We start from the raw sequence: 18,802 nt of genomic DNA, 5'->3' as shown, positions 1-18,802 counted from the left end.
TACCAGGTGGGGAACATGTTGTTGACCCTGTGTTTTTATTTCTGACTTCTGATAAAATAATAAACTACTGATTCAATGACAGCTCTATACATGACATCTAAAATTCTGCTACAGTCATCTGAATAGCATTCAATAGTGAGTGGAAGGCGATGCGCCTCTCAAACACTAGCAGACCTCTCACACCAATGCAAACATCTTCAAGTTTGAAATAAAATTACTTAAAGAAAGGCATTCGATAATATTGACAAGAAAGAAACAATGTCAAAAGGATTTTTCTGGAGGAAAAGAATAAGTTCATACATCAAGTGAAACAGCTGAGGTAAGGCCACAAAGAAAGGGGGGTTTTGGTGTCCTCAATCCTCATGCGAATGTGTGGAGATGGCGTCCTCTGATCGACTGCAGGGAGGAGGCCAAGGTCCAAGCAAAGGCACGCAGGGAACAATTTTCGCTTTCCAGCGCATGACAATACAGCATAAAAACTCTAAAACTGAGGCATGGTTCTACCTTAAATTTATTTCTGAAAGAACCAAAAGAAATAAAACAAACTCCCCTCTATAGTCCAATAACCAATGCTCCTCGACAGGATCGACATGCCTTTTCTTCTTAACAAGGTTCATCATGCATCAGAAACCCAGGTACAAGGTTGTATAGTCATGCAGACATCGCTTTGTGATACTGCATACCTTGGCCCCATCTCTATTTCATCCCTTGTTGCACTTCAAAAAAGGAGTGAGGTATATGTATTACTACTGTAGATATGTGTAGTATGTATTTACAGTTTCTAATACACATACATGACAAAGTGGCTACCAGTTCCCAACTAAGGGCCTTACATATTGTTAACTACAGTATTGAGGGACGAGTACCATTACATCTTAATTTTTTAAGTAGTGTATTGAATGGACTTATCAATCTTACGCTTAAATCAATTTCTCGTAACAAAATCTTGCATTCCGCTTTCTTAGGAGCTATTATCACGATTTTCAAAATTCAGCTTACTTTATTCTCCCAGTGAAACTTAAATTTCAAAAGTTATATTTTTTTTTGTGAGTTACATAATCGGAAACATTTGTAGGTCAAAATATTTCACAAATTTGATAATAATCTTTTCTAATTGTATTTATAAACCAGTAACAGGAAATAATGAGCCTTGTTAAAGAGCGCTACACAACGATGGACATGCAATAAAGCCAGTACAGATGCACCATGAATGAACAAAATATCAAACACTTGCTAATGAGGGGATGATCTTATGTAGTAGGCAAATGTTGCTTTATAATCAATATTCAGGCTTATCAGTAGGTTTACACGATCACATATTACCTCTCCATTACAAGCCGATGATCGAGGCGCGTTACTGATCAGTGTGTGCTAACATTGGTGCACAAAATATTTGCCAACAAACAGATCCAGTTATTTAACTACACAAATTATTAAGGAGTACGATCACGAAACAACTAATGTTAAGAACGATGCGACTAACAAACAGGATAGACCCCATAACACATACTGAACTGTGCGTCATGTGTTGTATTGATGTCCATTTCTGATTTAAGCCTGTGGGTTGACGGCCTTTTCAGTTATAGCGTGCCCACATTTTCATCAAGATCCACAGTCGGGCGAGTCGTTAGCCCCACCTTCGACTAACAATAGCCCGATAGTGAATTGTGTAGTTTCTTTACTGTGTCTCACTCTAATGCCACAACAAATTAATTTTGGAAGAAAACAGATTCTGCAGCCAGTCTTCTGCAGTTATATTAATAAATGAGCCCAGAGCCCCCATACCACACCGAGTGGGCCTTAACCGAACTTCTGGTTAATGTTGCAATCTTGCTAAGACTGATTGCCATATTGATGTGGATGAGTGAGAGACCACTGCAGGTGATTATGAAGCGGGAAACACCAAACCAGAATCAGCTGGCATTGGATCGCAGAGCACAAGTCACGACAAACAAACACATAACCACACCCGAATACACCAGTATTATCAGTGCTATGTGGTCACCACCGACGTCGCTGCACACATAACACCACACACACACACAACCTATTGAAAAATACAGGTTCAAGGTATATGTACACCACTAATACATCGCAAGTCGTAAAACCTCCTTACATCGAAAACGTGAGTGCACGTACTTCTGTTTGATCGCGGAGCCCTTCCCGGCTTACTGCTTGCGGCTCTAGCCGGTTGCGAGACGTAGACTCTTTATCTGCCGGTACGCGATCTGAGTACTATAGAACATCGTCCATGCTCGACAGGTACATCCGGTGGGGATGGAAAGCGTGGACGGCAGGAGACATCTTTTCTGCTGGAGGAATGGGAAAGGAGTGGAAGTGAGTGGACAAGCGTGGTCCGGACTGGCCTGCCATTCGGTGGTCGCTCGAAATACTGCCATGAGGCAGAAGAATCCAGGTCTGTGAACGGGCACCAGCTCAAACTCAATACGGTGGGTTTGTGTAATCACAGATCTGCCAGAAAAGCAAACCATTACATTAAGAAGAATTAACATTTATGATGCCTTGTTGCGGAAAGCAGCAGACTAAGTGTATGGATATATCAATTGAAAGAAAATATCGCTTTGTCTACTTGACCGAATTACGAGTACAATAGTCAAGGTAGAGCATACTTAATTCATTGTTACGAGTATTATCACGATTAAGTGTATCATTTTGACGTCTCAGTAACAACGATGTCTAATCTATCTTTAGTCTCATCATTATCTGTTTTTTTTATTTATTTCTATCAACTATTTCTCTATAGTTCTTATTATTTCCATTCATCTGTTTGTGAGGTTGTGGTATATCGATTTGGACTAATTGTGCTTGTGTTCTCATCTGCCATTTCTACTTTTGTTGTTGATTTATTTCAGATGGTAGCTACTGCATTAACCCCTGCCACATGTATTCGCCTTTGGGATTAATAAAATTACACTATCCTTTAACCCCCTAATCACTAGACTGTTTAATTTACGATTCAACATCATTCACTCCAATTGATGCTAAAATGAATTTGCAGTGAAATGTGTTTACCGTTTTGTACACTCGCGCTAGATGTACTGAGATGAGCTGTCTCTTAATCTGAGATTCAAAACACAGCATTGTTGTTACGTTTCAGTGCTTTACAGAATAAATATCGCCTATCATAGCAGCCGCCTATCCTGTGACGTGACTACAAGAAAAACCAGGGGACAAAACTCATGAGTTCTGCGGGCTAGTGTATAAGGTCAAGTCTGTTGAGGATCTGTGCTCTCCAGGCTAAAAAGTGGCATGGGTGTTAATTCTCTGTAAAGTTCTAGTTGCTAAATTCAAATGTCTGCGCCATTTTGCTCTGGGAGAGGTATTTTCTGCTTGAAAAGTGAAGATTACATTTTTTGGGCAGTGCAGAGCTGTCAACAAAATGCAGCAGTAGTTTTTCAACAGATTATTGCCACAAATTCATCCAAACGAAAACAACAATAACATTTCAGCTATTCGGCAGATGCCTTTCTGTATAACAATGGGAATACAAAAAAACTGTGTGAAGAAACCAAGGTTGGAACCCAATCTAAACTGTGAATTTTTTGGTTGGACTGTTCACTTTGTTCTCCTCTAAACGCACTCCTTTCCCTCTCCAACCCACTACAGGCCCTGGCCTGTTGCGTGATTTTCATCTGTTCTATCTACATTCGAACCTAGTCTAGGTGTGTGCGTACGACCCGCTGAGGAGCGAGATGTGGCCAGATGTGTGCTGCTGGCTGGAGTGTCCAAAACGTTGTCATCTCTCTGGCGCTATAATACAAATCCTCCACTTTGTACCCCCAAGTCTGCCAAATGGCCCGTCGTCAGAGGGGCTAGCTCTGTGAGCCGACGCGACCACTGTCTTCTTGTTGGCCAGTGTCTGTGGGTGACTGTAGCCTGACCTCTGAGAGCGTTCTCCTCAGCCAAACAGAGCCTCCAGCTGCTGGTGTGGCTTCCCCCTGTGACCAGGCGTCCTGCCGATCTCAATTCACGTGTTGAGGATGTTATCATTGAAGTACGATCATGGGGAGAAGAAGAAGGATGATATCTGGTAAGCAGATGCCCCATTAGCAGGTCTTCAAGGAGAGAGGTGGCAGAGTGTGAAAGAAAGCACACGCCCCTGTTATGTAGACCTCTAGTCCTCCTCAATTATCTATCTGACCTGGGAAGATGATGGAGACAGGGCAAGTGGCCAAGACTTTCTGATCTTTGTCTGCACCATTTCTATGGTCCATCTTTAGATTTCGTGCCTACCACCCCAATACAATGAGAGGCAAATGTTTCAATTTGTTTGTCATGTGGACAATATTTGATAAATTATCAGTTGTGAAAAATTTTTAAAAAAAAAACATCCCTTTTTTAGTGTGGATTATCACAGATCTCACCATTTTACAGATCAGTAACTACTTTATTCCTAGAAAAGTAATTCTCTCATGAAAACTTGTTGACACCTTTCTTTGATTGTATTATTCCAATGGCTCAATGTCGGTACAGGTTTATTCTGCACATATGTTCAGTGTTACTTAAAAAAAACAGGTGGCATTAATAAAACCTGCTATGACTAGAGCCCCACGCTATCGCTTGCACTAGAACAGCGGTTCGCAAGAGTCACAGAATGTCGGCTGAAAAGCTATAGCTCGTTCACCCTGGGTGCAGGGAATAGCACTGACATTACATATTTTATTCTGGTAAACTGGTGAACCACCCCTTACCTTATTCACTTTCAAGAAAATGTTTTCATAATGTTAAAGATATACAAATCATCCCCGTAAGATTTGAGAAAGATGTGATCATATGATCATTTTGATTATCAAAGAACATGTGGGCTTTCTGCCTTACATATGGAAAACTCGCACGTAGTTATCAGCACAGCACCTACCTCTTTCCTCTGTGATACACTCTGTAATGATGTTATCCCTCCTGCATCGATTCAAGGACCAGCGTATTTGTATAGTAGCTCACGTGCGCCCCGCTTTACCTCTTCTTGGAAAACAACGATTTTGACTGCGCCTCTGCGGTTGTCAGGGTTCTGCTTGTCCTTCAAAGGACTCCGGATCGAAGGACCTGACTTTTGCATGCGGGAAGACCAGCCCATGGTCATCTCGGCCAATTCGGGCCAGAGTGGCAGCTCCTCTCCCGGGCTCTCTCAGATGTGATTGAGCCACGTCCATTAGCTGGGTTCACCTCATCTGACCAGTGACCAAGACTACCAGATGACTGCCTGCCTCTACGTCCCTTGCTCAGCTCGGCTCTGCACACCCCTCTAAGCCCCTCACTCACTGAGAGGGCTGCTGGAAATTAAAGCCCATGCCACAGCCCCAAAGGAAACAACACCAGTTTGGGTCATGAGAGGAGGTGGGGGGGTGGGGGTGGATGAGTGATGAGGTGTAGAGGATTTTTATTCTTTTCTTCCCTACTTCTTTTTCTTATTCCCAGTGCTGCCTGATCGACAGTTGTCAATAAGAGAAAGAGTGTTTCTTTGGCCTGTTCAGCCGAAGCTTGTGTCATTCGCCCATTATGCTAACCTCTCAACACTTACTTCGTTAAAAAGATCTAATAGAACGGCTCTTGGAAAGTGTGAATTCCATAACAACTTAAGCGTGAGGAGTGACGCCAATAATTTCCCTGTTCTGATGTCCAGTGGACGCTGGGCTACGGCATTGCTGCATCAATTGCTACCTGTTACCATTTCATTTACCAACTTGCTCGCCCTACTTTGAAATGCCAAAACCCAGTCTAGCTACTGAAACCACAACTGCTAACCTTAAGCCCAGTTTTTCTCTACTGGGAGAGAGATTTTGTTTGATTTACACACAGCTGTAAAGTCGTGAATAGTCGACGGAGATTCACTAATTCTTTCATGGAAACTATGTCTGGAAAAAATACTTTTTTTTTATCCATAAACTTTAGTATTTGGGGATAACAAATCTATTTATCAAATAGTGAGCATCCTATGACCACCAAATGAATTAAAATTTTTCCTCAGGTCCATCTTTCCAGGTCTGGACTCACTTTGCAGTTGCTCTCTCTTTCCTTCATGTCCTGCAGTTTCTACCAGCGTGCGAATAATGTGCAATTGTTACCCAATGGCGCTACCAACCATCGCCATTGTACTTTGTTTGAAACTTCTCGTCGCTTTTCTTCCTTTTTTTTTAAATCTTTAGAGTGTTACTCTCTCATAGCAGTTCTAAACTTCGAAATGGATGCGCGTAAACAGCAGTAATATCAGAAAACCACAATTATACAAAGTGAAGTTAAAAATGATTATAATTTGAAAAGTGACTTACTTTTAGTTTAGAGATAAACAACAACTCCCAACTGACAGCGACAGACTATCGTGATCACAGTTAGCTTTCGAGAACTCACTGCGGCTCCATTCAGGGAGTCGGAGGAACACTTGCACAGCGAAGCAAGGGGTGCGCAGTCGGTGTTACAGATAGCGAACGGGTCTGAGTGTAGGTACAGCTCTAGTGTCTGGGTCATCATTATCATCTTGGTCCAGGAAACTGAACGTTTTGAGTCATTCGCACTGAAGATAGGAGGGGAAACCCACCATCTGACGTTAGAGAAAGGCACCGTGATGAGAGTGAATTGAGTCTAAACACACAACCACAGGACACAACACACCTGAGACTTCAGGGAATTTTTTTTCTTGTTTATTTATTTTGCTATATGAAAAAGATGTGCTTATCATGGTAATCTCACAAAAATGTCTTCAGGTACTATAGGTATTGATTCAGGTTTAGCTTGCATATATTAAATGTAACATCTTAGATGCACATCTATTATTTTGTCTTCTACACTGAGGAATTTATTTCTTATCCAAACAATTACATGATATTGAGCTGACCCATTGCATACTGTGATTGATGACTATTTACCGTCTCTCAGTCTCAAGATTAAACATTAAACTTAAATATGTTATCCTTGTAAATTTGGTTCCACCTCTGTTTTCTTGTTCCATGTACTCAATTAAATTGTTTGGATAGTTGAAAAAAAGAGATATTTATTATAATACTATATTTATATAAAATATTATCAGTATTTTTTAATTATTAAATCACTGATATATCACATTGCAGGTTAGTGCATTTCATAATTTAGATCAAACCACAATTTTCAGGAGAAAAATATTTAATTGCTATTATGCACACACAGTGAATAAACAACCATTGTAGAAGTCTCCAATTCTTGTAATTAGGTCATACATTCTGTTTCTACATTAGTCACCCTCCTCAGAGACCTCGGTCTATGTTTGATCTGTTTTTAAATTACTGCAGGTACAAAACTTACGCGCACTTATTATTATTGCATATAATTGTGAGCACATCACCAGAAGTAGACAAATTTCTCAATCACAGAGCAACAAAATGACCTTTTCTGTGGACTGCCTGCTAGCTTAGCTAAAGGATACAAATAATGAATGATTTTATCGAGAATAACAAAAAACACCACATAGCATAGTTTGTTTATTTGTATTGTGTTATATATTGTAAAATAGTGAGACTTTGACTAACAATGGAACCTACTATCGTTCACATGCAAAAAGAACATGGCAATTATAGACGACATCTGCTGTGTTCCTTTCCAGTGTCCCCTTAGTGCTCCAGTGGGATTAGAGTGTCGCTTACTGATACACTGATGCATGCTATCACTAACTATTTTATCTTGCCACTCCTGGTGAAAAGAATTCTATAACATACAGCCAAGCTGTGTAGGCCCATAAGTGTAGCATGGCCCCAGCGGTTCCAAAGAACGCACCGGCCATACGCCCCGCACTCTGTGGCACTGGCCGTATCGTCATCTCTCTCTAGGCCGCCTCATCGACTTGCCTTCACCTCGACATGTGTTCCGCCAGCATCGTCCCCCCTCAACTTCCCGACTTGTCGCTCGTTTCCGTACGCTTCGAGCCGCCGCGATCGCGACGCGCGCTAACTCTTCTTCGCTCTCAATCGGTCGTTCCCTGCATCACGTCCGCGATGCCGCCCTGGCCCGTGTCGCATTTGCGCTGTTAGTCGTTCACCGGGCTACGTCGCTCGTCCCTTGCCTGCCACGTGCTTAGTCATCTCAGAGCGCGCACTCTGTCTAAACCGATCGTAGCCTCGCTAGCTGACTTGACACCGGGAGCCATAGATGCTAGGATCACGCGTAGCCATTCGCGAGCGATAGTTAATACACGTGAGCTACGCGTGCCCTTTCCTGCGTCACCGTCTCGTCATGATGTCCCTGTCACTAGCGAGTCCAGCAGTCTCATCGCACATGTCCCTTGAGTGATATCCTCGACCACGAATCGCCAATACATACTACGCCGTGTAGTGCCGACACTTGTTCCCGCTCCCTGCCGGCTTGAGATATTCGCATCTCCGTTCGGCACTCAGCTGATTTCCCTCCCAATAGCCACACAACTGCTATCAAATACTGCCGCTCGTATGGCAGGGGACCAAACTAGTAGAAATTTCTCTCACGGAGACTTTCTTCGTGCGCCAGTATATGCTCGATCTGTCCGGATTTCGTACTCTGCGGAGCCGCGATTTGTCCGTGTAGTAGTATGTTGGCACGCACGCTGCTCTTGATATGATCCGACGTCGCTGCCGCTTTCTACTTGTGGCTTCCATCGAACTCGCGGGCCGAGTCTATCCGCCATTCGTCCCGCTGATAAGTAACAATACACTTTTTAATTCTTTATAATTAATAATGATATCAGCATCTACCTAATATGAATAAATGGCATGCAACCTCAAAGAATGTTTTTTTGTATTTTTCATGTATGTGTTTTTTTCCTCAGACCTGTATTTTCTAGCAGGCTGTGGGACATCACTGAAGGGTTCCTATAAACCAGGCTTGTTACTTAAACAAAATGAGCATCAGCGCATAGTTTCTTTGTTGACTCCCAGCCGCTATCTGAGCTTCAGAGGAAAGTGGTTCGTGGAGGAGAAAAATAAGAACTTGAAGAATTTGATTTTTAAAAACATAAATAACAGCTTAAGAGATTTTTGATTTCTTAACCGTTTTTTGTTTTAAATTGCTGATTTCTGTCCCAGGCCTTCATCTGACCGTGCCGGCTGTTGGATAACAAAAATGTTCAAGGTCAAGTGAGACAGGGGCTGATGCAAACGGGCCTGGGTGCCAAAGAAGAGTGAATTTGGAGGTGTTGGGGTGCGATATCGATATGTGTTGTTCGTGAGTCGCATGTGTGTGTGTTTGGAGGAAGAGGGAAGGGGTGGTGAGGGTTGGGGACAGGGGTGACTGGGGGGTTTGCTATGAAAAACAGCCACAAGAACAGGAGTCTGATGCATGATTCAGAAGGCCTAGTGATGCTCTGGCAACGCACTGCGAGGAAAAAAATAATACCCCCAAAAAGAAAAAAAAAAAGAAAAATCAGTTAAACATGAAGGGGCCGAAGAACAAGACAGTCAATTTCAACCACGAACGGAAGAATAAAAATGTGTTCAAATGTGAACATGGGCGCAGCAACGAGGGCACTTGACTGCAGCTCAGATAAATCCAACGACAAGCTGTATGAAGGAGCAGAAGCGGCTATAGAGCGATACGGAACGAACGCAGCAGAGGACAAAGGACTCAGCTTTACCCAGCTCTGATTATCATTTGTATGTTGGTTCCACTTTTTTTTCTGACTGAGTGAAAAACCAATGCAGTAGTGTTTTGCCAGGTTTAGCTAATGGCGATGAGACCAGTGGCAGAGAGGGGAGAAGAAATCGTTGTCGTTATTAAACAGTTCTAAAGTACTGCAAATAGAAGTGCATTTTCGCTGTCTCAGACTCTTCGGTGTTCAAACTGCTCCAGATTTACTCTACAAGACATCTAGCTGGTAATGATTGTCCGGCTATCTAAATGTAAAGCACCTGGGATTAGAGTGCACAACAGACACAAAGCCCAGAGCTGCTTCACTTTCCGCTATACCTTCTACCACAACAATTAAAATTAGTTCATGGTAGACAGTGAAAGGGATAAACAAGCGGTCTTATCCATAAAAACACACCTACTTTTCGCCACGCAACACTCGGCGCGCGTTGACAGCTTCCCAATCACCAAAATTCCGATTCATTGCAACCAGATGGATGGTGTTGTGTTTTATGTTTCAACTGGCACTTTAATCTGGTCCTGGCACTGTACAACTGAACATATGACAATGTAATTACAGAATATTGGTTCCAGCGAGACATGCAGCCACCCTCTCTCCTTCTATGCTCCTACTCCTTCCTTCTCTAAAAGACAATGTTATCACATCTTAGTGTTGCTGTAGCGGTGAAATTCGTTATCTAAGAGGGTGCAGAGACTGCACAACACTAGAGCTTTCTAGTGTTTGAAGTTCCAGCCAGAAAAACAGTGACTCCCAATATGGAAAGCACTAGTTTGATAATTGGCCTATGCAGTCGGTGGACTAAATAGTGAAGAAGCCCTGGTGCAGGGTAATGGCTGGCCTGGTTACAAGTAACATTAGGTAGTTCCTTTCTCTCCTGGGCCTTTTTCTGTAGCTGGTCTTCGATTGCTCCGCATTGCTACCCTAATTGGTCAGGGGAGAAAGAGTAGCCGGAGTCTCTTAGTTGCTTTAGAAGGCCCCCTTAGAGATCTGAAAGTTTCATTGAGTCCCCACCACCAGTGGGAAATTACAGCCATGCTGCATTTTTATTAATAATACTGGGACGCCCATTTTTGCTGAACCAAAACCAATGGCCAGGTTTTTTGCCCCTCATACTTTTCACTCTCTTTCCTTTTCTCCCTCTTCACTCACCGCTTCTCCATACAGGCTCTGCGTTTCTCTTGGTGCATTAGGTGGACCAATTGCATGAGATGGCAGCTATGAGTCCTAAAATGACCTCTGCTGACATCTTCAAGTGACAGTAGTCCACATTGTCTTCAGCGCAAAGATGATGTTCTAGGCCTCTGCATACTAAAATTATTCACCACTTGACAAAAATACTAGCCAGAATCAATTAATTCACGTTACGGAATTAATTGAACTTTGAGTTGGGCGCAAAGCTGACCAACTACAACGATGACAAGTGAACAAAATTCCACACAGCATTCCTCAAGTCATTTGACCTTGAATGTAGTTGGAACTTTGGTAAGCAGCATGATGTTTAAGCTCTTGGATTATCAGCTCTATGTGTTCCATGTCTGCAATGAATAATGACGTTGATCGAAGGTTTATTGGGTATGACAGTCAACATTTGGCATTCGAGGTTAGGGGGAAACAGTTTTATCCTAGTTCTGTGATTGATTGGGGATGTTGGATCCAGTCGCGTGACGGAAGCCTGACGCACACAAGCCCATGTACATGCGACTGCATGTCTGGACGATGATCTGTCCATTCCAGGAGTGCGGTAAACCTGAACAGCAACAGGAATACCCAGATAGGTGAAAAACAGAATTAATAACATGGGGTGTCCATTAAGAGAATTTCCCCTTCCGCGGCGGTGTCGGCGGGGGCTCGTGAGCATCAGTGAATGAAACCGATTCGCAAGCTCCCGCCCTCGCCAGCCGGTATGTAGCCGTCTATGACACACACCCGAGTGTCTCGCCGCGGCAGGGCGCCACGTCGCGGATGACGACTGCCTGCGTCAACGTGCGTCCAAGCAGGGCGGGACGGCACGTCCAGCTGTACCAGCCTACGCGCCACCATTTACCTGTCATGACGAGATAACCCCACCTCCGACCTCGGCAACTGGACCCATACACTGCGCCAGGAGAACGAATGTTCCACCCGGACCCACTGTCACTAGTTGCTACAGGCGCACGCCTACAAAGGAAGACAACCTTTTAAAGGGTATTTAAAATGTCGGGGCAAGATAGTTATAATGCTTCCTTTGCACTGCATGTTTGAGACTCCTATCTCCTTTCCTAAGAGTGCGCGCGCGTTAGTTAAACTGCTGCAACGTGCCTCTGGTTCGGCTCGCTATCTCTGTATCTGGTCCAGTCCTCGTGGCTCTACTACATCGCAAATGGCTCGTTAGGTAGGTCCGTTGTACTTATTACCGTCTAGTACTTCTTAGTCACGGTATGTTCCCAGCCTCTCATATTTTACGGAGGACAGAACTTCTGCGCCCAACCTACCAAGTCATTTGAGTGAACTTGTTGGAGTGAAGTCCATATTAGATAATTCCAATTTCCCTCTTCCAAGATGCTACATTTCCAATGAGACTAAACTGATTTACGATCATCCTAGCATTTGATTGACTGAGAAGGGACTGGGTGGCCATTTTAAAGTTCACCATTCCATAATGAGAATCTCACAGATAACTAACGTCACAATAAAAAATGTCAAAATGACAACTTACTGATGTTTTTTGCATGTTTTTATGCCATAATACTATTCTATACCTCATTGAAAATTTTTGACATTTTATGACATTCGAGAGCCCCAGTAATATTATGCACTATTCATACGATACCGCTGTGTAATGTTGAGACACGCCTAGTGGCATACACGCCTTGCGCGACAGCGAGTGGTGAGATGAGGTCCTCTGGCTCAAGTATGCTCTCCTACACACTCTCCTGCTAGGTAGCGACCTCACTGTCCACTCCTGAGGGCGCGCTGCACCGATATGCCTGGGATACAATAGAGAGGCGCCGTATACTCTCTCCTCTCTCGTCATCTCACTCCGCTCCTAAGCACTAACACCGCTCTCTCTCTAGTTCTCATAGTCACGTGGCTCATACCAGTGTCATGTTTCCCGTGCGCGACATTCAAGGCCTTGATATATTTCTCTCAAGCCGCTTGCTCTGACGTGTTTTTGTGTTCTTTCGTGCCCTAAATATCATCCTTATAACAGTCTAGTGTATAGCTCTCTAGAGTCGGTGGGTGTCAGCGTGTCGCCCTCCCTCATTACGTATTGACGTTTTTTTTGAACGTTTATTAATTGCCCTTAAGAATAATATGACGTTTTTTGACATATGCCCCCACTTCGGCTCTACAACCATATACTAATGCTGTTTTTCGGGATATGCCATACCCTAATACTATGGATGTTTTTGACGTTTTTATGCCCTATTAAAAGACAATAGAACGTTTTTTGACCTTTTTTGCCAAACTATACTATGACGTTTTTATACCAAACTATACTATGACGTTTTTTGACATTTTTATGCCTTAATATAATATGACGTGTCTTACCTTTTTATGCCTTACTATACTGTGACGTTTTTATGCCTTACTATACTATGATGTTTTTTGACATTTTTATGCCTTAAAATAATATGACATTTTTTTACATTTTATGCCTAACTATACTGTGAGGTTTTTATGCCTTACTATATAATGAAGTTTTTTGATGTTTTTATGCCATAAAATAATATGACGATTTTTGACCTTTTATGCCATACTATACTATGACGTTTTTTGACATTTTTATGCGTTAATATAATATGACGCTTTTGCCTTTTTATGCCTTAATATACTATGACATTTTTTGACGGTTTTATACCTTAAAATAATATTACGATTTTTGACCTTTTATGCCATACTATACTATGACGTTTTTTGAGGTTTTTATGCCTTAAAATAATATGACGTTTTTTGACATCAAATGCCTTACTATACTGTGACGTTTTCATGCCTTACTATACAATGAAGTTTTTTTGATGTTTTTATGCCTTAAAATAATATGACGATTTTTGACATTTTATGCCCTTAAAATAATATGACGTTTTTTGACATTTTATGCCTTACTATATACTATGACGTTTTTAATACCTTGTGACGTTTTCATTGGTGACTACAATGAGGAAAAATACTATGTGGCTACACTGAAGGAGAATGGTTAGAACAGTTGCCCAAGAGTCATAAGGGCGTGGGTTCAAATCCAGTCCTGCCATTTTTGTCAGTTTTTATGCCTTATTATATTATGACGTTTTTTGACATTTTATGCCTTACTATACTATGACGTTTTTATGCCATACTATACTACTATACTATGACGTTTTTTGACGTTTTTATGCCTTAATATAATATGTCGTTTTTTGCCTTTTTATGCCTTACTATACTGTGACGTTTTTATGCCTTACTATACCGTGACATTTTTGGACGTTTTTATGCCTTAAAATAATATGACGATTTTTGACCTTTTATGCCATACTATACTATGACATTTTTTGACGTTTTTATGCCTTAAAATAATATGACGATTTTTGACCTTTTATGCCATACTATACTATGACATTTTTTGACGTTTTTATGCCTTAAAATAATATGACGATTTTTGACCTTTTATGCCATACTATACTATGACATTTTTTGACGTTTTTATGCCTTAAAATAATATGACGATTTTTGACCTTTTATGCCATACTATACTATGACATTTTTTGACGTTTTTATGCCTTAAAATAATATGACGATTTTTGACCTTTTATGCCATACTATACTATGACATTTTTTGACGTTTTTATGCCTTAAAATAATATGACGATTTTTGACATTTTATGCCTTACTATACTATGACGTGTTTTAATACCTTGTGACGTTTTCATTGGCGATTACAATGAGGAAAAACATTATGTGGCTACACCGTAGGAGAATGGTTAAAACAGTTGCCCGAGAGTCAGAAGGTCGTGGGTTAAAACCCAGTCCTGCCATTTTTTTTTGTCAGTTTTTATGCCTTATTATGTTATGACAAGTCATGCTTTATTATACTATGACGTTTTTAATACCTTGTGACGTTTTCATTGGTGACTACAATGAGGAAAAATACTATGTGGCTACACTGAAGGAGAATGGTTAGAACAGTTGCCCAAGAGTCATAAGGGCGTGGGTTCAAATCCAGTCCTGCCATTTTTGTCAGTTTTTATGCCTTATTATATTATGACGTTTTTTGACATTTTATGCCTTACTATACTATGACGTTTTTATGCCATACTATACTACTATACTATGACGTTTTTTGACGTTTTTATGCCTTAATATAATATGTCGTTTTTTGCCTTTTTATGCCTTACTATACTGTGACGTTTTTATGCCTTACTATACCGTGACATTTTTGGACGTTTTTATGCCTTAAAATAATATGACGATTTTTGACATTTTATGCCTTACTATACTATGACGTGTTTATACCATACTATACTATGACGTTTTTTGACGTTTTTATGCCTTAAAATAATATGACGTTTTTTGACATTTTATGCCATACTATACTATGACATTTTTTGACGTTTTTATTCCTTAAAATAATATGACGTTTTTTGACATTTTATGCCTTACTATACTATGAGGTTTTTATGCCATACTATACTATGACGTTTTTTGACGTTTTTATGCCTTATAATAATATGACGTTTTTTGACATTTTATGCCTTACTATACTATGAGGTTTTTATGCCATACTATACTATGACGTTTTTTGACGTTTTTATGCCTTAAAATAATATAACGTTTTTTGACATTTTATGCCTTACTATACTATGACGTGTTTTAATACCTTGTGACGTTTTCATTGGCGATTACAATGAGGAAAAACATTATGTGGCTACACCGTAGGAGAATGGTTAAAACAGTTGCCCGAGAGTCAGAAGGTCGTGGGTTAAAACCCAGTCCTGCCATTTTTTTTTGTCAGTTTTTATGCCTTATTATGTTATGACAAGTCATGCTTTATTATACTATGACGTTTTTATGCCTTAATATAATATGACGTTTTTGGCCTTTTTATGCCTTACTATACTGTGACGTTTTTATGCCTTACTATACTATGACATTTTTTGACGTTTTTATGCCTTAAAATAATATGCCAATTTTGACCTTTTATGCCTTGCTATGCTATGACGTGTTTATACCATGCTATACTATGACGTTTTTTGAGGTTTTTATGCCTTAAAATAATATGACGATTTTTGACCTTTTATGCCATACTATACTATGACGTTTTTATGCCTTAAAATAATATGACGATTTTTTGACCTTTTATGCCATACTATACTATGACGTTTTTTGACGTTTTTATGCCTTAAAATAGTATGACGTTTTTTGACATTTTATGCCTTACTATACTATGACGTTTTTTAATACCTTGTGACGTTTTCATTGGTGACTACAATGAGGGAAAACATTATGTGGCTACACCGTAGGAGAATGGTTAAAACAGTTGCCCAAGAGTCAGAAGGTCGTGGGTTCAAACCCAATCCTTCCATTTTTTTGTCAGTTTTTATGCCTTATTATATTATGACAAGTCATGCTTTATTATACTATGACGTTTTTATGCCTTAATATAATATGACGTTTTTTGCCTTTTTATGCCTTACTATACTGTGACGTGTTTATACCATACTATACTATGACCTTTTTTGAGGTTTTTATGCCTTAAAATAATATGACGATTTTTGACCTTTTATGCCATACTATACTATGACGTTTTTTGAGGTTTTTATGCCTTAAAATAATATGACGTTTTTTGACATTTTATGCCTTACTATACTATGACGTGTTTATACCATACTATACTATGACGTTTTTTGACGTTTTTATGCCTTAAAATAATATGACGATTTTTGACCTTTTATGCCATACTATACTATGACGTTTTTTGACGTGACGTTTTTTGAGGTTTTTATGCCTTAAAATAATATGACGTTTTTTGACATTTTATGCCTTACTATACTATGAGGTTTTTATGCCATACTATACTATGACGTTTTTTGACGTTTTTATGCCTTAAAATAATATGACGATTTTTGACCTTTTCTGCCATACTATACTATGACGTTTTTTGATGTTTGTATGCCTTAAAATAATATGACGTTTTTTGACATTTTATGCCTTACTATACTGTGACCTTTTATGCCATACTGTACTATGATGTTTTTTGAAATTTTATGCCTTACTATACTATGACGTTTTTTAATACCTTGTGACGTTTTCAATCGTGACTACAATGAGGAAACACACTATCTGGCTACACCGTAGGAGAATGGTTAAAACAGTTGCCCAAGAATCAGAAGGTCGTGGGTTCAAATCCAGTCCTGCCATTTTTTTGTCAGTTTTTATGCCTTATTATATTATGACAAGTCATGCTTTATTATACTATGACGTTTTTATGCCTTAACATAATATGACGTTTTTTGACCTTTTATGCCATACTATACTATGACGTTTTTTGACGTTTTCATGCCTTAAAATAATATGACGTTTTTTGACATTTTATGCCTTACTATACTATGACGTGTTTATACCATACTATACTATGACGTTTTTTGAGGTTTTTATGCCTTAAAATAATATGACGATTTTTGACCTTTTATGCCATACTATACTATGACGTTTTTTGACGTTTTTATGCCTTAAAATAATATGACGTTTTTTGACATTTTATGCCTTACTATACTATGACGTGTTTATACCATCTATACTATGACGTTTTTTGACGTTTTTATGCCTTAAAATAATATGACGATCTTTGACCTTTTATGCCATACTATACTATGACGTTTTTTGACGTTTTTATGCCTTAAAATAATATGACGTTTTTTGACATTTTATGCCTTACTATACTATGACGTGTTTATACCATACTATACTATGACGTTTTTTGACGTTTTTATGCCTTAAAATAATATGACGATTTTTGACCTTTTATGCCATACTATACTATGACGTTTTTTGACGTTTTTATGCCTTAAAATAATATGACGTTTTTTGACATTTTATGCCTTACTATACTATGACGTGTTTATACCATACTATACTATGACGTTTTTTGACGTTTTTATGCCTTAAAATAATATGACGATTTTTGACCTTTTATGCCATACTATACTATGACGTTTTTTGACGTTTTTATGCCTTAAAATAATATGACGTTTTTTGACATTTTATGCCTTACTATACTATGACGTGTTTATACCATACTATACTATGACGTTTTTTGACGTTTTTATGCCTTAAAATAATATGACGTTTTTTGACATTTTCTGCCTTACTATACTATGACGTGTTTATACCATACTATACTATGACGTTTTTTGAGGTTTTTATGCCTTAAAATAATATGACGATTTTTGACCTTTTATGCCATACTATACTATGACGTTTTTTGACGTTTTTATGCCTTAAAATAATATGACGTTTTTTGACATTTTATGCCTTACTATACTATGACGTGTTTATACCATACTATACTATGACGTTTTTTGAGGTTTTTATGCCTTAAAATAATATGACGATTTTTGACCTTTTATGCCATACTATACTATGACGTTTTTTGACGTTTTTATGCCTTAAAATAATATGACGTTTTTTGACATTTTCTGCCTTACTATACTATGACGTGTTTATACCATACTATACTATGACGTTTTTTGAGGTTTTTATGCCTTAAAATAATATGACGATTTTTGACCTTTTATGCCATACTATACTATGACGTTTTTTGACGTTTTTATGCCTTAAAATAATATGACGTTTTTTGACATTTTATGCCTTACTATACTATGACGTGTTTATACCATACTATACTATGACGTTTTTTGACGTTTTTATGCCTTAAAATAATATGACGATTTTTGACCTTTTATGCCATACTATACTATGACGTTTTTTGACGTTTTTATGCCTTAAAATAATATGACGTTTTTTGACATTTTATGCCTTACTATACTATGACGTGTTTATACCATACTATACTATGACGTTTTTTGACGTTTTTATGCCTTAAAATAATATGACGATTTTTGACCTTTTATGCCATACTATACTATGACGTTTTTTGACGTTTTTATGCCTTAAAATAATATGACGTTTTTTGACATTTTATGCCTTACTATACTATGACGTGTTTATACCATACTATACTAT

The 18,802-nt window shown here is 39.2% G+C and overlaps 1 protein-coding gene across 13 annotated transcripts in view; it reads right to left on the bottom strand.

Annotated features, from left to right (window-relative positions):
* The window catches only part of LOC111235220 (calcium-activated potassium channel subunit alpha-1), a 156,698-nt gene that overhangs the window by 11,986 nt on the left and 125,910 nt on the right, over positions 1–18,802 (bottom strand). The gene's annotated exons all lie outside the window — the stretch shown is intronic.

Source organism: Seriola dumerili, unplaced genomic scaffold (genome assembly GCF_002260705.1).
Source record: "Seriola dumerili isolate Sdu_G_001 unplaced genomic scaffold, Sdu_1.0 BDQW01000478.1, whole genome shotgun sequence".
Taxonomy (NCBI): Eukaryota; Metazoa; Chordata; class Actinopteri; order Carangiformes; family Carangidae; genus Seriola; species Seriola dumerili.
Note: the sequence above shows the minus strand (reverse complement) of the source record. Positions and strands in the feature narration are given on the sequence as shown.